Source organism: Lissotriton vulgaris, chromosome 3_1 (genome assembly GCF_964263255.1).
Source record: "Lissotriton vulgaris chromosome 3_1, aLisVul1.2, whole genome shotgun sequence".
In the NCBI taxonomy this organism is placed as follows: Eukaryota; Metazoa; Chordata; class Amphibia; order Caudata; family Salamandridae; genus Lissotriton; species Lissotriton vulgaris.
In genome coordinates this window covers 1745259635-1745281761 of record NC_141689.1, presented here as the reverse complement: position 1 = coordinate 1745281761, position 22127 = coordinate 1745259635, and the positions used below count along the sequence as shown (strand labels likewise).

The 22127-nt window shown below is 45.8% G+C and overlaps 1 protein-coding gene across 1 annotated transcript in view; it reads left to right on the top strand.

Annotated features, from left to right (window-relative positions):
• Positions 1 to 22127, top strand: part of LOC147728397 (la-related protein 1B-like) — a 435404-nt gene that overhangs the window by 357374 nt on the left and 55903 nt on the right. The gene's annotated exons all lie outside the window — the stretch shown is intronic.

Sequence of the window (22127 nt, the reverse complement as noted above, 5' to 3'; positions counted from 1 at the left end):
AATATCACCGCGATGGAAAGAACAGGGTCAATTTGATTGAGGATCGCAAACACTGCGCAGAGATTAACCAACGTGGATCGAGTCGGGACAAAACCAGCCTGGAACGGGCAAATTATCTTATCCACAAGTAGGGAAAGGTGGGTGGCGAGGACTTAAGCTAAAATGTTATAGTGTTGATTCAACAAGGATAAGGGCCTGTAGGAGAGGCAGCAATAAGCAAGCATGTCAGGTTTAAGTAAAAACGTAATTACTGCCTCCTACATTGTAGGAGGGAGGGATCTGCCCTCTATGGATTCTGCCTATACATCAAGTAAATGGCAAACCATTAAGGTCTTGTCAGTTTTATAGAATATGCCAGATAACCCATCAGGGCACCATCGATGTCATCAATGGCCTGCGAAATGTCATCAGCTGTAATGGGTGAGGCCAGGAACTGGCTCTCGTCAAATCAAAACATAGCCACCTCCATAAGGTAATCAATAAGTGCGCTATCGACAGGAGGGCACCGAGAGAATTTTAGCGGGTGTTATAGAAGAGAAAAGCAGCAGTAATGTCCTCGCTGCGCATGATTGACGTGCCATCATCCAATTCAAGGTGTATAATTTAGGAGGTTGGTATTGGGGGCGAAGTAGCCTTAACAGCGTCCAACCAGGTCTTTCACCCTCATTGTATGCAATAGCACTTGTGTAAATGTTTAGATAATTTACCTCATGCACTACAAGATCCTGAAAGTTTGAAACGAGTGTCGCTCGTCGATGTATCGAAGGGGGGAAGTGGGGGCACAGGTCGGAGCCTGCGCATCGATCTTCTGAAGCGCATCTTCAATAACCTCGAGTTCCCGCCGTAACAGGTAGCATAAGCTTTGGAGAAAGATATCAATGGTCTATGCGCAAGCAGGACCTGTGAGGAGCTGAATACAAGGAATATTCCCTATTGATGGGATTATGGGCCTGCCATGGATCCGCAAGGAGAAAGGTCTGCAAAAGGAAAGTAAGTGCTCGCACTGAATGGGGTTTAGTAATCTGTCCAGTACCTGTCATGTCTAACAGTGGATCAAGTGTAAGGTTGAAATCCCCCCCATTAGTAAAGTGTCTGCTGATAGCTGGGAGGAATATGGCACGTTACAACGTGTACTAATACCACGCGTGTCATTACAACACAGGTATTACTATGCGTTGTCATTTACCACGACCTACCAGTACATTGCAGGCTTTTACCACGAATATGTCATTACCCTGCATGCCACTACAACGCAAAGGCATGTGTGGTAAAGGTATACTCTTGGTAAAAGTATCTAAGGTAAGTTACACTACCCTGCCCTACACTAAACCCTAATTTTGCATCCCAACACGACCCTCCCCCAACCCCCAGTCCTTCCCGACCCTACAACACTACCCCTGCATGACCCTCCCCCGACCCCAGTCCTTTCCTTACACTTAAACACTACTCTGCACGACCTCCGACCCTACCATAAACCCTACAACACTATGCCTGCACAACCCACCCCTGACCTCCAGTCCTCTCCTTACACTAAAACACTACTGTGCACGACTCCTCCGACCCTACCCTAAAACAGTACCCTGCACTACACACACACCCACCCGAACCCTTTTACCCTTAAAAAGTAACCCCCACCCAAGACCCAATCCCCTTTATCTCTCTCTCCTCATGATTTCTCTTTCTCCTCCTGGGTCCTGCTGCATGTAGGGTCTGAGGGGCGGTGCACGTTGTTGTGAGGAAACGGAAGAACCTCTGTTTCCTCACAACGAAGTGGATCAGCTATATTTTTTTACATCGCATGTGCTTTTACTATGCATGCCTTTACAACGACATGTGTGACAAAAGCACATGCAATGTTAAAAAATGCATAGTAATGGCTATGTGTTGTTACAACGCATGCGTGGTACCGCTTGCGATGTAATGGTATGCGGGGAAACAGCCGCATTGTAAGGGCTGTTTCCCAGCTGTGAGATGTGTGTAAATAAGCTAGGGAACAACTCAGGTAAGTCTACATTTGGGGCAGACACATTGACCAGTAGAAGGGTTTCAGCCCCCATCGCGCCAGCAACCAAGAGGTAATGACCATCGGGATCAGTGATTACCTCCCGCACCCTAAAAGGAACTGATTTGTGGATCAAAATACATACCTAAGTAGAGAAGGTACTATAATTAGCAAAAAAACAATTGTCAACCCAGTGAAATGCAAAGCGATTGGTAAAGTGTGGGGCGTAATGGGTTTCCTGTAAAAAAGCCACTTGGACAGAGTGCCTGACAAGGTAGGACAAGACCTGTCGCCCCTTTCATGGGTTGGAGGGTCCTCTAACATTCCACATAATACAATTCAGCAGTAGTGTCCCTGAAATGGTGGGGGTCATCTAAATAATGGATAGATGTGTGTACGTGCTGGGATGTGTAGGATATGCACATGCATGGCCAACAGCTTGATCAATGCTCCTGTATAAAATAACATCAGAATACACAACATAAAATAACCCAGAGATCCAAACCCCCCACATCAAATGACGAACAACCAATATCCAGTGAATCATATAATTTCCTAAATAACAAACTGCTGGTTCAAACTGTAGGAGAACTCCTAGGGGGTGAACACCCAATGGAGGTCTCCAAAAAGTTCATAACCTTGATGAAACCAAGTACAGCCCATAAGAGCGTAGAGCTAGGAACGTATGTCCAACTTTCTGGTGTGCTGTAGATGGAGAGCCCAAGACCAGATTGATGAAGGGTAGCAGGAGGAATGAATGTGCAGAAAATTGTCTATAGGGAATAATGGACCACAAAAATCTTCATGAGTCCGCCGAGTTCAATTGCGAGGATGTGACCGTTTCACCATTCGTATGTGAGTCAGATCCGACTAGATGTTGCTTCCAGTGACTGGTGGCCTCAGCTTGCAATTCAAAGACATGGGATTTGTCATTAATCTGAATGCGAAGTTGTGTCGGGTATTGCATAGCATAACGTATGTTTGCTTTCTGTAGTATGCGTGTCATGTCTATGAATTTACGGCATGCCTCCTGCACTATCAGGGTAAAGTCTGGGAAGAATGCAAGAGTCATGCCATGATGTTGGACTGTTCCCTTGTTGTGAGCAAGTCGAAGAGTCGTGTCCCGGTTGTGGTGTTCGAGGAGCTAGGCAATTATCATTTGCGGAGGTGCCTGTCTCGGGGCAAGTGATCTGTGGGCTCGCTCCACAGCGAAGGTCGAAGAAAAAGCCTCTCTGCCAAATAGATCCGCAAGGAATCCCTTTGCTCGATTTTAGCACTACAGCCCTGCATGTCTGTGGCCCTGCACTCAGGTATGTCTGTGGTCCTTCACTCAGGTACTCCCGCAACCCCTGCATCACGGGGCCTCCGAGGGCTGCGACCGGCCCTAGGCAGTGCGGGCCGTGGGTCTTGCTTGCAGTGTCTAGCCGACCTCAGAGCAGCTCAAGCCCTGCCGCAGGGACATCACCTCTCCCAGCAACATCCGTGAGGAAGCTGGTGAAGCAGCAAGAGGTTGCATCTATGTAGCGGTGGCTCTGGAGCTTCACAGTCGAGCCACCTTTGTGCCTGGCCTGGCCATGCCCCCCGCCGCCCCCCCACCAAAGATAAAACAGACTTTAAAAACAGATATAGTGGAGCATTATAAAACACTAACTCTTTCCCAATCAGCTGATCAGAAAAATAGTTCAAGTGCCTTATGCAATGCGAATGAACATGTAAAGATGCCATCCCACCTCACCTTATACCCATCTTTCCAAATAGGCGTTATTGTTTTACAGAGATTAATAAATCAACAACATTTTCTTTTCATGGATAAACCTGATTGGTTTTTTGATAAACCTACCTGAATAATAGTTGGATAAAACAACGGTAAAGTAGCGTTATTATATTATAAATGTAAGTCCAAATCGTAGACTATAAGTCTCTTGGCAAAGACCTTGAATAGCATTCATTAGGCTGCTGTCCGATAGAGAACAGGTCTAACAATTATTATCATTTGTATCTTTCATTTTGTGCCACATATTACATGTCATTAACATCCTATTGTATTTGAATAATAAAGTCTGGCAAGGGATCCGGTATGAATCTATAACCAGATGTTATTCCAGGTCTGAATTGACCATGAAATGTTTATTCAACATTAAATCAGTTGAACATTAGATTTCAATTTGTCACTTCTACTATTTGGTAAAGATTTCTAAATACTTGAAGTTTTTCTTTTATCATGAACACCTCATTTGAGTTTGGGGGAAGGGGCACAGCCAGTTATATTCTCTGAGAGACGAGACAATCAGCCTTTTTGATCTGTGTGTCAAGTGAAGACACCACCTGCTGGCTCCACTGATCACCCCAGCATTGCGGGAAACCCCCCACGGCCCCCTTTAGTCGAGCGGGTGTGCCGACATCTGCACCCCCCAAGGAAATCCCTCAGTGTGCCCCCCTCCAGCAACCTGTGGTTGCAGAGTAACACTGGCAGAGCCTGAAACGATCACCAACTCCAGCCCGAGGGGCCTGACTGCGACAACCACGCCACCTCCACTTACCTGCACAGGAGAGGGGCTGTGCATGTGAAAACAGGCTGAGACCTGTCGATACCCCTTGCAGACCCACTCCTACTCTGGCACCAGTGCAAGGAGCAGTGTTGATGCCTCACTGGATCAGGTACCTCATAAGCACAACAGACGCGGGTGGGCCCTGACCTGACCTCTAGCGGCTTGTCCAACCCCGCAAGCCATGTGTAACAGTAATTTATTTGATTTCCTGGATGGGACCCAAGCGGTCCCTACAGTACTGTACTGGGCTCCTCGCAGCTGGATGCACATACTTTTCGTTTGCCTACAACCAAACCCTGAGTGGGGCCCTAATTATTGTAATAGAAGTGTTCTGACTCTTCTAGGATAGCAGTAATGTGAAAATATTCATCAACTGTAAAGTACTGCTTTTACCTTGACTCATTTAAACGTGATATCGCTTGATCTACTAATTGGATTTTTGTTGTTTTGGTCTATTTAATGCAGATAAATATCTCCTGTTTTTCTAAACCTGTGTGGACTCTTTTTTGTGGTGTATTTATTGCATTACTGTATGTGGTGTGCTGCACAAATACTTTACACATTGCCTCTGATGATAAGCCTGCTGCCTCTGTGCCAAGCTACCAGAGGATAAGCAAAGGTTATCTTTAGTGTGTAACTGACTTGCCCTGACTAGAGTGGTGAGCTCTGCCTGCTTAGTTGCATATCCTAGCAAACCAGAAAACCCATTTCTAATAGTAAACATTGTGGAAATGTAGTTTGTGAATGCATGGAGAAGACAGCCTTATAGCATAACAAGAGGGCCTTGTCAAGTCAAGTCAAGTCAGAGAATTTATATAGCGCACTACATACCCAGAGGGTCTCAAGGCGCTTAGGAAGGGGAGGAGGATTACTTGTCAAATATCCACGTTTTAAGTTGCTTTCTGAATGCTAGGTGGTTCTGGGTAAGGCGAAGGTAAGTGGGGAGTGAGTTCCATGTTTTAGCAGCCAGGTATGAGAAGGATCTGCCTCCCATGGTGGTCTTGTTGATGCGAGGTACGGTGGCGAGGGCTTGGCTGGAAGAACGTAGTTGGCGGGAGGGGGTGTAGAAGGACAGTCGTGAGTTGAGGCATTCTGGTCCGATGTCGTAGAGTGCCTTGTGTGCGTGGGTCAGAAGTCGGAAAGTGATTCTCTTGTTGACGGGTAGCCAGTGGAGGTCTTTCAGGTGACCAGAGATGTGTTCGTTGCGCGGGATGTCTAATATGATCCTGGCTGAGGCGTTTTGGATTCGTTGGAGTTTCTTCTGGAGTTTAGCGGTAGTACCTGCGTAGAGGGTGTTTCCGTAGTCCAGTCGGCTCGTGACCAAAGCATGGGTGACCGTTTTCCTGGTTTCGGTGGGGATCCAGCGAAATGTTTTTTTGAGCATGCGAAGAATGTTGAAGCAGGATGAGGATACGGCGCTGACTTGTCTGTTCATCGAAAGTGAGGAATCCAGGATGACGCCTAGGTTCCGTGTGTGGTCTGTCGGGATGGGTGCTATTCCAAGGGCTTCCGGCCACCAAGAGCCGTCCCATGCAGAGGGGGATGTACCTAGGATGAGGACTTCTGTTTTATCTGAGTTCAGTTTCAGACGGCTGTGTTTCATCCATTCAGCAACTTCTTTCATTCCTTCGTGAAGGTTAGTTTTGGCGGTGCTGGGGTCCTTGGTGAGAGAAAGGATTAGTTGAGTGTCATCCGCGTAAGAGATGATGTTGAGGTTGTGTTGGCGGGCGATGGTCGCGAGGGGGCTCATGTATACGTTGAAGAGGGTGGGGCTGAGTGAAGATCCTTGTGGTACGCCACAGATGACTTCAGAGGCCTCGGACTTGAATGGTGGAAGGCGGACTCTCTGGGTTCTTCCGGTGAGGAACGAGGTGATCCATTCAAGTGCTTTTCCTTGTATTCCGATGTTACTGAGGCGTTGTAAAAGGGTGCTGTGGCAGACTGTGTCGAAAGCTGCAGAGAGGTCGAGGAGGATGAGGGCGACTGTGTCTCCATTGTCCATTAGAGTTCGAATGTCGTCTGTTGCTGCGATGAGGGCGGTCTCAGTGCTGTGTTTTGCTCGGAAGCCAGATTGTGAGGAGTCGAGGGATTTGTTGGCTTCGAGGAAAGCGGCGAGCTGGTTGTTGACAGCTTTCTCGATTACTTTGGCCGGGAATGGAAGGAGCGAAATGGGGCGGTAATTTTTGAGTTCGGTGGGGTCCGCTGTGGGTTTTTTCAGAAGGGCGGTGAGTTCAGCGTGTTTCCAGTCTTCCGGGAAGGTGGCAGAATTGAAGGAGCAGTTGATGACGTCTCGGAGGTGCGGTGCTATGACGGAGTCTGCTTTGTTGAAGATGTGGTGAGGACATGGGTCTGTGGGGGATCCTGAGTGGATGGAGTTCATCAGGCGGATGGTGTCCTCAGTGGAGATTGGCTTCCAGTCGTTAAGGGTGTTCGCGGGGGGGGGGAGTGTTCAGCAAATGGTTGGGATGGTTGGTCTCCGGGTTGGTTGTCGAAGCTGTTGTGGATGTCTGCAATCTTGTTGTGGAAGAATGAGGCTAGGGAGTCGCAGAGGGCTTGAGAGGGGGTGATGTCGTTGGAGTTGGCCAAGGGATTGGAAAATTCCTTGACGATGTTGAACAGTTCCTTGCTGTTGTGGGCGTTGTTGTCAAGTCGATCCTTGAATGCTGTTTTCTTGGCCTTTCTGATTAGTTGGTGGTGAGTGCGTGAGCTCGTCATGAAATAAGGCCTTTCAGGCTTTTCCAGCACAGGAGGGGAAAAGCCATAGCAGCCAAGGTGTTAAAGATGCTCCTTTTGGAAATAGAAAGCCAATGTAGATTTGTGATGTGACCAGAGATGCTGCTGTATTTGCAGGCGGCCATATTTACCCTCGATGCGGAATTCTGCATTGACTGCAATCTATGTATTGAGTATGCCAGAAGGTCTATGAATAGTACATACAAGTAGTCCTACTGTTGACCAGAAATTCAATTAATATCTTTCTGGATGACTGTGGAATGTTTAGAAGGATTTTCTTAACATCCTAATGGTGAGAGGGCAAGTAGCTCTGAGATTTTTAATATCTTGGTCGAAGGACTGCCTGGGTTCAAAAATAACACCCAGACTTCAAACATTGGCAGCCGGAATAGGACATGTGCCCAGTGATTCAGGCCACTTCGAAAGTGACCAGTAGGAGGAGCTGCCAAAGACTAGGACATCCATTCTGTCTGAGTTGAGACTCGGAGAGTTGATGTTCATCCAGCTTGCCAACTCAACTAGACATTTTCTAAATTAATCCTGCAAGGAATCCTGATTGCCAACAAGATGTAGGATAATCTGGATATCATCTATGTATGCATAAAACTGGCATCCATAAGATTCATTAAGTTTTGCTAGTGGTGCCGCATACACATTGAATAGTGTGGGGGTAAGAGCAAAACCTTGCAGAATTCCACCTACTAGATCTCTAAACATGGAGCAGAAGGGTGGCAACTGAGCAGCCTGTTTTCTAGATTTCACAAGAGTCATGTGAGTACATGCCCCTAAGCTGCAGCCTATTTAACAGGATGCAATATCATATTAATATCATTGGCGGGATTGAGGATCTAGTTAACTTCTATATAGCATGAGCATTGCCTACTGACCCTGCTCTCCAAGATTTGGTGACAGGGGAGACAGTGAAATAGAACAGTAATTTGCTGGGATACTCAATGCCATAGAGGAATTCTTTAAAAGTAAAGTGACAAGAGCAATTTGAAAGGATCAAACCAACTGACAAAGGAGTAAAGTTGGACCAAGATGATGTTGCTGTAATGTTCATCTTTTTGAGGCGTTTTGTTGGTGGTATTGGACTAAAAGAGAAAAGTATGTTGACAGTTTTTAGGTGAAAACATTTTGCAAGATCAGAACATAGTGCTTGAGTAGGGGTGCTTTGGATATGTGGGGCTCGCGCCATTGGCCAGGAATTTATACAAATATTTTACTTGGTTCTTGGCTGATAGCATTTTATTTTACCAGTGGGTACATTTAACAGATACTAATTTGAATTTGAATTTAAAATTTCTTATAGAGCGCACGTATACCTGCGGTTTCTTGGCGCTATTACTGACGGGATCCTAAATTAAAAGGCTGGGGGAACAGGAAAGTTATTGTTCGAAAGATTTTGTGAATAGATAGGTCTTGAGTTGTTTACGGAATTGTGGGTAGAGAGAGATGGTGCGGAGTTCAAGGGGAAGGGAGTTCCAGAGGGTAGGGGCGAGGGTGGCAAATTTAGAGCCTCCCCACTTCTTTCTCCGGTAGCGTGGGATGGTGAGGAGGGACTGGGAGGACGAACGAAGTTCCCTGGTGGGAACATAGGGAACAATCTCGGAGGAGATGAACTCAGGTGCGAGTCCGTGTCGGGCCCGGAAGGTGATGGAAGCAAGCTTGAATTCAATTCTGGCTCGCACAGGGAGCCAGTGAAGTGATTTCAGGAGCGGGGTAGAGTGGTGAAATATGGGGAGTTTGAAAACCAGGCGGGCCGCCTGGTTTTGGATCTGTTGTAGGCGACGCAGACTGTAGGCGGGGATGCCGGCATACAGGGCGTTGCCATAGTCCAGGCGGGATACCACCATGGCCAAGATGATGAGCTTTAGAGCAGAGAAAGTGAAGAAACGGGACACCCTGCGTATAGTGCGCAGTGAAAGAAAGGAAGAAGATACCACAGAGCTAACCTGGGAGTGAAGGGTGAGTTGAGAATTAAGTTTTATACCAAGTGTTTTGACTGAGGAAGCGGGGGTAGGAGGAGGGCCAAGAGAAGGGGGCCAGAAAAGAGGGGACCAGGGGCTGGATGAACCACCCGTCAGCACCAACTCGGTTTTGTCGGGGTTGAGTTTAAGGTGGTTGTGGTTCATCCAGTCCCTGATGTGAAGCATAACAGATTGAAAGTTTAGAATAGAGGAAGGAGAAGATAGATTAAAGACAAGCTGGAGGTCGTCCGCATAATTAAATACGCCGACCTCCATCTGTTGAAGAGAGAAGATTAGGGGAGCAATGTACAGATTGAACAAGAGAGGAGAAAGGGAGGAACCTTGGGGAACCCCGCACTGAACTTTCCGGACGTCCGCCGTGAAGTCACCCAGGCGAACAGCCTGGGTGCGGTCGCTCAGGAAGGAGGACAACCAGACCAGGGCGGTCCCCCCGATCCCCGCCGCTCCGATACGGGAGAGGAGGATGGTGTGATCCACCGTATCGAAGGCGGCTGAGAGATCGAGGAGCACAAGGGCCTGGTGCTGATTAGTGTCCATGCCCTCCCTGAGGGTGTCCAAGACCGATAGGACAACGGACTCCGTAGAGTGTGCAGGGCGGAAACCGGCTTGACGGGGGGCAAGAGCACCATGATTCTCCACAAAAGAGCTCAGAGCGCAGGTGACGTGGCGCTCGAGCACCTTGGCCAGGAATGGTAGGAGGGAGATAGGACAGAAATTGGCGGGGACAGAAGGATCTGCCCCGGGTTTGTTTAGGATGGGCACAATTACCGCAGATTTCAAGGGTTTAGGAACGATGCCTTGAGCAAGAGAACTGTTAAGAAGATGAAGGGGAGGGTCAGGGCAGGAAACAAAAATATGGCGGAGAATGTGAGCGGGACAGGGGTCTAGAGGAGAGCCGGATTTGACCAGGGGAACCAAGGTGATCAGGCTCTCTCGAGTGATAGGGGGAAGTGAGGTAAGCTCGCCCTTGGGGGGGGGGGCATTGGGGGTCAACAAAAGAGGAGGAGGGTGGCGGGATGTTAGCCTTGATGGTGATGATTTTGTGAATGAAAATGTTGAGGGAAGAACAGAGTTCTTCGGAAGGGGCCGGTTTAAGAGTAGTTCTGTCCGAGAACGCTAGGTTGTGGACGATGGTAAATATCTCCTTGGACTGGTTTTCCGCGGCTAAGATTTTGGAGGAGAAGTAAGATGTTTTTGCCTCCAAGATGTCTTTTTTATACTGGCTCAGGATGTTAGTGTAATCCAGTTTCAGAGTGGGGCAGTAATTTCTTCTCCATGCCCGCTCCGCGCGGCGAACTGTTAATTTGGTGGTCTTGAGCTCTTCGGTGAACCACCGATTGGCGTCCTTGTCGCGTTTGGAGGTAATGCGCTTGAGCGGGGCAAAAGCGTCGCGTCCGTTGGAGAGCCACTGATCTATGGCGTCGACCTGGGAAAGTGTGGGAAGACCCTGCAGGGGGGGGAGGGACGAGGTAAGGAGGGAAGAGAGATTCTCCAGGTTGACACGACCCCATGATCGGACCCAGGTGTTTTTAGGCCGGGGGGGCTTAGCTGGAGGGTGGATGGGAAGAAGGAATGAGATTAGGTGGTGATCCGACCAGGAGCAAGGGGTAATAGAGAGTGAATCCACAGGGCAGTTCAGGGACCAGATCTGATCGAGTATATGACCTTTGATGTGGGTGGGGGAATAGACGTGGGAAATGAAATTGAGGGAGTGAAGGGTTTCGGAGAATTCCTTGGAGGATGGGCACTCAGCGGAGTCGGAGGGCCAGAAATTAAAATCGCCAAGGAGCAGAATGGAGGAGTTGTTGACTGTGATGGTGGCCAAGACCTCCAAAACGTCGGCGAGAAACTGTGAGGGGGACTAAGGGGGACGGTAGGTGAGGAAGCAGGTCAGGGGGGAGAGGTGGAAACTGTGCGGATCACCAGGAATTCAGTTGTCGCGATGTCGGGTAAAGATAAAATTTGGAAGGGGAGATTGGTGCGTGCGATGACCGCCACGCCACCCCCGGCCCTGCCAGAAGGGCGGTCCGCCCTGAGGGCATAGTAGGTGGCCGGTAGGGTGGATAGTAGGGCAGGGAGGGAGTCATCGCAGAACCATGTCTCGGTTAAAAAGAGAAGGTCGGGAGCATGGAGATCCAGTAAGACTGAGAGTTCATGTGCATGGGCAACAGCAGACCGGGTGTTGAGATAAAAGGCTGTGAAGGCTTTGGGGGTTGATGAGGGAGCGGTGCTACAAGACACGGGAGGGGTGTCAACTGTAGGGGAAGGACAGAGAAAGGGAGTAGCAGGAGAAAGACCAAGGGAGGAGATGCGAGAGCAGATAGAGGCCGAGATGGGCCAGGGGCCCTGGCAGCAGCGAAGTTGGTCAGGGGTATAGATGATAGGCGGGGCAGAGTGACGAGCCCCTGGTCCCGGCCCGTCGCGGACGGGCGCAGACGGGCTTGCCTTAGGCGCGCCTTCGGCACGCAATCGTCGCGCCCGCTGCGCTCGTCCGCTGCGCTTCCTGCCAAGACACATGATAATACCGTCTTATCAATCTTCAGTTCAGATTGGTAGGCTAGTTTCTCTTTGTGAGCTGTTTTAGCTGTAGTTTTTTGCCGCTAAACCGGCAATAATGTTTAACTCCGTTCTTGAGAATATGCCCCCAAGTTCATTAGATAACTCACCTTTCTTTTTATTTTCTGCAGGTTAAACCTGATAGAATCTAACATTAGTAAGTAGTTCCATTCAAACAGGTCAGGTTAAAATGCCCTCATGATGCACAAAGATGGTTTTCAGAGGAACTGAAAACAAAGAAACTTAAACTCAGACAGGCTGAGCGCTGTTGGCGACGAGTCTACGCTCCTTACAAGAAGCTGGCATTCACGACTTTGCTTAAAGATTATAAGATAACTATCTTGCAAGCCAAATCTTCTTACTTTTCTAAGAAAATCATAGACTCAGCCTCCAAGGCAAAAAATATCTTCTCAATTGTGGAAGAAATGTCGCACCCAGACAAGGTTTCGATCAAGCCTCCTCCCTCCCAGGCACTTTGTGACTCCCTCAACTCTTTCTTCATTGAAAAGGTTACTAAAATCAAAAATAGTATCTCCTGTCAGGGCCCCCCCCTGTCTCGTCCACCCCTGTCCCCACTCCTACTGTTCACAACCCGCAGCAAATTACACAAATCCCCCCTATTTCGGAGGATGAGTTTTTTTACTCTATTAAATAAGGTGGGCTCTGGCTCCCCTATTGACTGCTGCCCCCCCCCATGTCCTGCGTGAGGCCTTTTCTGCCTGCCCCATTCCTCCGTTGACTCTCCTTAATAATTCACTCAAAATAGGCTCAGTCCCTAGCTCTTTCAAAACTGCTGTTGTGGTGCCTATTCTCAAGAAACCTAATGTGGATCCCTCCATTATGAACAACTTTCGCCCTATTTCCCTACTTCCCTACCTCAGCAAAGTTCTTGAGGCTCATGTCACTCACTGTCTGAGTTCATTTATTGAACACCGGGTTTCGGCCTGCCCATTCTACTGAGTTGGTCATTCTCTCAGTGATGGAAGAGCTGCGGAGGGGAGCGGACTGTAACATCAGCCAGGCTCTGGTGCTCCTCGATTTGTCGGCTGCCTTCGACACGGTCGACCATGATATTCTGGTCGGCCGTGTCGAGGAGGCCGGCATTCGGGGATTAGCCCTTGACTGGGTCCGCTCGTTTGTGAGTGACCGTCATCAGGCCATCCGCCTTTCTCAGTTCTCTGCAGACAAAGTCGGGTTAACATGCGGTGTCCCGCAGGGCTCTTCTCTTTAATTTGTATCTTGCCCCCCTCATTCGCTCCCTACGTGGCAGTAATGTCACTGCATTTAATTATGCAGATGATAATCAACTGATTCTCGACATTAATTCCTGGGACCAATCTATCTCCAACTTCCAGTCTACTTTGTGCCACATTAGTGATTGGATGGGGGCAAACTATCTGAAACTTATCCCCGATAAGACCAAATTGGTTCTTACCGGGGGTACCTCCAACCCATGGTGCCCCAGTTTTTGGCCCACTTGTTTGGGTCTCCCCCCCCCGCCTTGCTGACTCCGCCAAAAGCCTTGGGGTGGTCATCTGTAAAGATTTGTTGATGAAACCCCAAATTAACGCAGTGGTCTCATCTAGTTTTTTCCATCTACGTAAAATCCGTAAGATAGCTCGATTTCTTACAACAGAGGCCCTCACCCTAGCTCTACTGGCTCTAGTAATTTCTAGACTAGACTACGCCAACTCCCTTTATGTCGGCTTCCCCGCCTACCAGCTGAACCGTCTACAACTGGTCCAGAACCAGGCGGCACAACTGATTTTTAAACAGCCCAGACACCAACATGTCCGTCCACTGTTAAAAGCCCTTTACTGGCTCGCCGTGATTAAACGGTGTAACTTTAAACTGGGCTGCACCGTCTTCAAAGCATTGGCTTGTCTTGGCCCAGTTTTCATCTCCTCTCTTCTCCATCATTATGTCCCTCCCCGGAATCTCCGGTCCTCCCATCTTGCTTTACTCAAAACTTCTACCTTCAAACGCAAGAAACATGGAGGGCTCAAATTTTCGTTTCTTGCCCCCTCCTTCTGGAACGCACTCCCCCCGAGCTTAGGCTCACCACGTCTTACCCTCATTTCAGGTCTCTCCTGAAAACATATTTGTTCCGTAGGGCACACAACTAGTCTTCCCTTCTTCTGCTCTTGCCTGGTCCTTCTGGTCTCCCAAGTGTCAGTAGCGCCAAGAAATGTCGCACCCAGACAAGGTTACGATCAAGCCTCCTCCCTCCCAGGCACTTTGTGACTCCCTCAGTGTAAGTGCGCTGTATAAGTATTTTTTACATTACATTACATTAGTATGGCGGTTACAATAACAATGCTAATTTTGGGGCAGTAAGTAACGAAATTCACGTTATTTACCCCCCCCCCCCCCCCCCCCCCCCCCATCCCCCAATGAAATAGGAGCTAGATTTTATTGGGTGCGATACATTCCTGCTCATGTATAATCTGGACCAGAATGTTTTCTGGTTCCAAATGAATTTGTCCAAGCCAGTGTTCTGTTCTCTACTTGCCAGTATTGGAAGTCCAAAAGCTTATCTCCTATTCAAGCTGACTGAGACCAACTAAGGGCGACTGATGTTATATTTGATGGGAGCATGGTGTAACCTCTTAATGTTGTACTTAATGTTGTAGGTCACATGTCATGAAACATCAAGTATGTGCATTTGTCAGCCTCTTTTGCCTGAAATTCCTGATATCGATCATGGGTAGGACAGCACTGGCTAAAGCCATTTATTTTACTACCTAAGCTCAGCTCAGCATATGTTTCACGTTATGACAAACACAAAAGTGAGTCAAAAGAAAGACAAATGAGTATCTCCTTTTGATCGTAGCCATGAAAACAACAAGACTCGAGAGGTCTTCTAAGAAAGCAGATCCAAGGATTTGCAAGAGCTTTGTGTCGAGTGGAAGACATGAATTCCATGCGACATCAAGTCAGAAAATAGAATTTTTCAAATTGGACTGGCCATAAATACGGCTGTTGTTAATGGAGCTTGTAAAAAGCTGGCTGGTAATGTGCGTCTGCAGTTCACTTGCAGAGTGGAGATGGCTATGTCTACATATTAATGCTGGGAATACCAAGGATAATTAAAAAAAAAAATCAAAGCAGTTTGTAGGGAGCTAAAGTAGTGATTTTACATCAATGTAACATTTAAAATAGGGTGGGCATTTCCCCTCGTAGGATAAAGTAGGCCTTTTGTGAGAAATCACTTTTTTTCTACTTTTAAAGTTCGATTTATACAATCGCAAAGCGCTTCTGGAGATATGTGCATAATGAGTTGGAGGCAATACTTAGTAGTAGCAGTTTGGTCGGCGTTGTAAATATTGTTGAAATGATGGGCTTTGTGTCAGGTTTGCGTAACGTTTATAACGCAAACCCGACGCAGAATCGTTTTCAGGATTTACAGACTAATGCAAATAATACATATATTTCATTATTTTATGGAGTTTCATATAGCGCGAACTTGACCCGAATCTGGTATCAGAGCGCTTTACATAGCACTAGCTGCGTTACATGAGGGCACATTCATTTTTGTTAGGCATGGGGAGATTAAGTGATTTGCCCAGAATCACAGGATGTTCAGCGTCGTTGCCCAAACTCCAACCCTGTTCCCCAGATTCGAGGACAACCGCCCTAGCCGTTAGGCTACATCCTCTCCCCTATGTGCATTGGTTGATAGAAAAAATAATGCAAACCAGTGCAAATCGCAGCTTTACGTTACTCTGCGTCAAGAGGGTGTTCAATGGGTGGGACATAGGCGTTACCATGCAACCACCCATGGTTTACAATGCAAAACCCTATCTATAAAAGATAAATAGAGAGGGGTTTGCACTCACAATTTGTATCACTTGATAGCAGGTGTTAACAAAGAGAAATGCTTTTATTTCTCCTAGCTGATACCACTTTGCCGGTGTGTTGCACTGCACAGCACACATCCAAAGTGGGAAACGTTTTAAATTCAGTCTAAGCATAGCATTTTGTACTGGAAGGATAGCCTTCCAGTACAAAACCTATGCTAGACTCAATCTGACGCATGTGCACTATGGCTCAAGGGTGTGTGGCAAGGGTGTGTGTGTGGCGCTTGGCTTCCTGATTGCACACCTGCGATAAGGACGCAGCCAGATAGTGCTATATCTCTGTAAATATGGTGCTGCCCTGCACTCTCCCTGTCACGCTATGCAGTGCAGCACCTTTGGGAGCTGTGCCATGTTCCGTAACAGTTTTGTAAATCTGGTGGATGTGTAGAGAAGACCACTTTATAGCAGAGCAGAAGGTCTTAAAGATGCTCTTTTTAGAAAGACCAAGCCAATGTAGCGTTGTGAGGTGACTAGAGATGATGTCGTATCTGTGGGCACCCATAATTAGCCTGGCTGCGGCATTCTGAATTGACTGCAATATATGCATTGAGAATGCTGAGAGGCCTATGAATTCAATCCTACTAATGATCAGTAGCGATCCTAATGAGTTGGAGGCAACATATTCCCTCTATTAGTAGCTATGTCATGGTTTGGTACTGTTGCAGATGCTCCGGACAATGATGGCCAGGGGAACATACTATCGCACTGAATCGTGTAGTTTTAAGCTTCATGAGAACACAGGAAATGGATTGCAGTTGCCCACCTCAAAAAATGCTTTGCCACCAATAAACCACATATAATTAAACACCTAACAAAAAGCTCTGAGACAGACAGACAGCCAAATATAAACTGCACAGATGCCGGACATAAGCAAATAGAACGAGAGAAGATCTTTGGACTTTTTTTGATCTTTTATTTCAGAAAGTATGGAATGGAAAGCCAATAGAGCCAACGCGTTTCACCCGTGGCGGGCTTCTTCAGGGCTGCAATACACATAAATACAATTTACATTATACAAAGAAAACTACGCATAGACAAAAAAGAACAGAACAGTCATGACACAAATAATCAGTATTTTTACAAACAACACAAGAAAGACACAAAAGAGAGCGCGCTAATATGTACAAGTAAATAAACAGTAAATAATAACATAGTTGCAAAAGAAAAACAGAAGTTAACCCCTCCCATGCTCATGACGAGCTCACCTCGTCATGAGCCACGGTGTCCATGTGCTCATGACGATCTGAGCTCGTCATAACGGTCACAACGCTCGCACACGGGGCTAATTCTCCCGCTGTGCTGAACGTTTCACAGAAACGGGTGTGGCCGTGACGAGCTCAGCTCGTCATGAGCACACGGCCACCGTGGCTCATGACGAGCGCAGCACTGGGGCACTGTGCGCGCCCCACGCCTCCCAGCACAGCGGCGGAATTAGCCCCGCAGTCAAAGGGTTAAAAGTGCTGATACAAACAGTATAAACCAGACTCAATTCGAAACAATTATTTTTTCCTTCCTTTTCATATATGCACAGAAAATTATATAGGGTCACAAAAAAAGAAGGGAATTTCACAACCATGAATAAATGTGAACAGATCTAGATTCATTAATTAGTGATATGTGGGATTCATTGGGAAAAGCACAACAAAACATATTAGATCATAACGTTTATCAAAGTGCAAGTCATGGCTCAATTTGTCGTGCAAAGCACAAAAGCCCTCAACTTACCATCCGAGAAGGAGAAGGACTCCTCTAGAGAAACAAGTTCTATTGCCGCACAGGTAGGAGGAGCAAACAAACCACCCACTAAGAATAAAAAGTGAACAGAGCAAAAAGAGAAATAAAAAAGAGAAGAGAGGAATTTGTTTGTAAAACTGTTTTGCAAAAGACACAAGTCTTGAAAAGTTTGAGATACATTCTCTCATTTGTACGGATAACAACGGGTGTCTTATACAATAAGGTCTCGTACCTTTAAACGCCTAGGGAGATCTTTACTGTAATCCAGTCCTGGCGTCACAGTATTAAGAAGTTGTGTATGACCAATATCAGGCTTCAGAGTAATGTCGCCGAGGTACGATTTGGAGAGCATAGAGCCTAAATGGGTTAAAACACTAAAAGCCAAGCAACAAAGACTGAAAAATCTATGAAAACATAAGAGCCATAATAAAGTAACAAACTAAACAAACACGCACAAGAGACTACAGAACAAAGGCATAGAAATATTGTCAGAAAATCTGAGAATTATTGCATTACACAGTGCTGGCCCGGTACAACAGAAACAGTGAAAAGTATGTGAAATGAGAGTAAGGTCAGAAGACCCAGTAGTGCTCCTAATTATAAAGGAATTTGCTCATAAGGTAATTGAAAACCCTAGAAGCAAAGTCAAAAACGAAAAGTATTGTAAACGGAAGCATTAGGGAATACCTGTTCTCGCTGAAGTAAAGCCCAGACGGCAATAGAGATGTGGAAATGTCCTTCACATCTTAGAGCACACCTGTGTAGGAATGCAAAGACAAACAGCCCATTATCATAAAAAACACCCAGTGTCTCATAGCGAAAACTAAGTCTTTATTTACAATCCTCGGCAAGCTAGGGCAACCTAACTAAAAAGATTTTTATTAAAGAGATTGTACTTTGAGAAAACCCAACGCAAATGGCCAGTAAGTGTTTTTGGCCATTCATAAGAAAAATGTACATTTCACTTGTATACTCTATAGGAGCATCAACAGACACGTGCAAGTAACTATTACATTCTTGTCAGATGGTAATTTGGGGTACAAAAGAGTTCCAAAAAAAGTTATAGCACAGCAGTATTAGCTTTATTACCAAAGTGGGGTAGAGATTAAGATTAAGCCAAGAGAACACAAAGTGTGACAGATCCTGGAAAGGGCCCAAATCGCTAACATCGAGGGAGGAAAGAAAAAAGGGGAAAGGAAACTGTAGCTGTGATCAAAGTCAATAAACGCATTGTCACTGCGAGAAAAATAAGTCATTTTGCTAAGGTCTTTATAAAGCAGAAGTAATGAGGTAAGGTGAGTATCTTGAATTCTCACCCATGTCATTTTCGGGCAGCACAGCGTGGCAGAGTTGGTTTGAAAACGGCAACACAAGACGCCATTTGCATGCGTCCTTAAATACTTAATCAGAAGAAATAAACTAGAGCGTTAAGCCCGGAACAGGAACCTGCATTCCCACTTACGTATTCCGACCTCAAAGTGATTTCCACACATAGCTAGAGTACAAGCAAAACAAAGCATGCGTAGGGGCATTCACGCACACTTCCAATGTGTGTTGAGTGATGGTACGAAGAAGTATTTTAACTTTATTAAAAAGACAAAGAAGTGGTAGTGATACCGAGAAGTATTTTAACTTTATTAAAATAACAAAACAAATTTTGATAGAAAAAAGGAAGATGTATCAAGAAGTCTTTTAACTTTATTGGAGAGACTGGGCATGTGTGACTAGAAAAATATGTATACAATGAATTAAAAACCCATTCACCAGGGTTAAAGCATATCGAAATTGTTGATTAAAATATAACTAGAGTGCAAATCAAGCTGATACTAAAGACACAAGGATTACACATGCCTAGATCACTAAAGTAAACCATTATAAAGATAATGCATCTGGAAGTATTTAAAAATTATTAAAGAAGCCTTGCATATGTCAACTTAGAAATAAGCCTGCGGAAACGTTATTAAAGTCCGTTCATAGGGGTTACAACATACCGAAGTAGTTCTATTCTATGCAACTAAAGCACATGTTCTACCATGGCTTTTAATCCATCTAGACAGGCAATTACATGTTTTTTGCGACTCCTAGAAATTCTCAGGAAAGGAGTCGGAAAAGAGACAAACTTTAAAAAAAGACCATAAGAGACAGCCAGAGAACCACATAATTATTGAATTGGCCATGTTGTGAGAAAAACATATATATGTACAAGGACAAATGATCAAAGGGGGAATCAATATAGGCTTTTTTTTTAAATATATTTTTATTGCAAACTCGTAGAATATACAACCAGTTTGTTCCGCTCTCTTGCCTCCAGCATGTGTATTGCATCAGCATCTAATTACGATAACACACGGCCATTTAGGCCACATCCCTGAGGTCGGGTGTATTAGTCAGAAGTCTGCTATATGCATACAAGCTAACAAGCAAATGCAACCTTACAACATGAGGTTTTCGTATCCGCTTTTCTTTTTCTCCCTCCCACCCACCCCCCAACATGCAAACTATAATGAGCCCCAGGAAGCGATATCAAATTATCATTATAACTACAGCGTAGCATTCTCCACCGTGCCACCCTTCTTCCCCTCTCCTCCTGTATCAGGCAGCATCCGCGTGGCGCGTAGTGTACTACGTAGCTTTACCAAACTGAAGTGGGCAGCTTCGTGGGTATAAAGAGAAGACAAAGGGCCTGCATTCCATAGAGGTCCTAGACATATAGTGCGCCCCCCTTGGTCCTTCAATTCTAATAGCGAGTCCCACTTTCCTCGGTCAACACACTGTACCGGTACTCTACAGGCATCCACCAACAGTCATACGATTCGATCTAGTCCCTCCCTTCGCCAGCCCACTCCGTAGAGTGCCACTCAGAATCATCCATTCCAATCTTCCCTGTTCTCACCCCCTCCCACCCAACCATACCCTCCCCATTTCAGTGTGCCCCCCGCTACCTCCCCTAATGAGCTATCAATCACCCCGTGCATTCAGGTGCCAAACTCCTGCCTCACTATGCGCTTAGCCCCATCCGCCTTGGGAAATCAGAGATCCCATGCAATTAATCAGTGCGCCCTGCATCCCTACTCTATTCTGCTGAATATAGGCTTTGAAGCAAAAGGATTCAAGAATCATAAAAGTGAAGTTGGCTATTCAATGTCGTCCCCAAAGGTTTCATGAAGTAATTGAGAACAAAGACACTGGGGCATAGGAGACATCATTGTTGTTGATAATAAGGACCTATCTGATCGTCCCAGAGAATATATGTTTATTTGTGAGATGGTCCTACACAACAAATTGGGCCATCACGTGCATCATGGGTGTAGGTAATAGTAAAAGGTAGGAACATTTGATTGCTTTTCTCTGAAAATGTATTACTACTTCTCGGGAGGGTTAAATATAAAACAGAAAAAGTACAGAAATGTTATTTCATTAAGCATATCAAGACAGATATTAGCATAAAAAATGATGGAACTCATAGTCCTGATTTAAGCCTTCCGATACAGATCTTAGATTGCAAATCCATTTAGCCTCTAACTTGTGAAGGAATAGTTCCCTATCACCTCCGCTCTGGTTCACGGGTATGGTCTTGGCCCCATGAAACCTAAAGTTAGCTCTATTCGAGTTGGAGGAGCAAGCATGTGACACCAATGAGTAGGTTTGACCACCATTAATGCAGGCCCTATGATGTTCCATGATGCGTTGTTTTAGTGGCCGAATAGTACTCCCCAAACATATTTTCTCACAAACACATTTCATAACATATATAACATGCGTAGTTTGACATGTTATGTATTGTCTCATGTTATACTTTTTTTTAAAGTTGTATTCGAACTCAGTGATATTGAGTCCCAAATAACAAACTTTACAGTTACTGCACGGGAAAAAGCCCAAAGGAGGTTGTAACCATGTCTCATGTGACTTGTTTTTCTTAAACGTGTAACTGGGACAAATCATCTCTTTTATAGTACGACTCCTCCGATACGTGATACTGGGTTTGTCTCTTACCAAATGGTTGATGCCAGGTACATTTTTTAGCAATGCCCAGTGTGGATTCATGATTTTAAAAACCTTATGATTCAGTCTAGAATGTGTGTTAAGGAATGATAGAAGTTCTTGGTTTTTTTAGGATCTTTAACATTCAAGGCGTCAAAGCAATTGATTTCGGATGTTTTTGTTAATGCCTGTTTCAAAAGGCCATCATCATAGCCCCTTTCTTTTAGTCTGGTGACCACCTGACCAGCATGTTCTTTAAATTGCTTGTCCTCACTGCAATTCCTGTGCATACGTATGAGCTCACCAAACGGAATTGCACACTTGGTGCACAGTGGATGGGCACTTTGGAAGTGTGGGATACTGTTTACAGTTGTCTTTTTTCGGAATAGAGTGCTGTGTACCTTTGAATCCTTGACATAGAACTATACATCCAGAAATTGTATCTTCGATTTGGACATGGTCATGGTGAATTTAACATTATATGGATTGTTGTTTAAGTACTTGTAGTAGTCCTCAAAATCCTTTTTGGTTCCTGTCCAGACAATATATATATCATCTATATAACGTCCCCAATAGTGGACATTCTCCCACTAATGCACAGCAGACGCCGCCCTTACATGTCTATGTTCCACCCATCCCATGAACAAATTTGGATAGGATGGGACACATTTAGAGCTCATTGCTGTTCCCTGAAGCTGTTGGAACCACTTGTCCTCATATA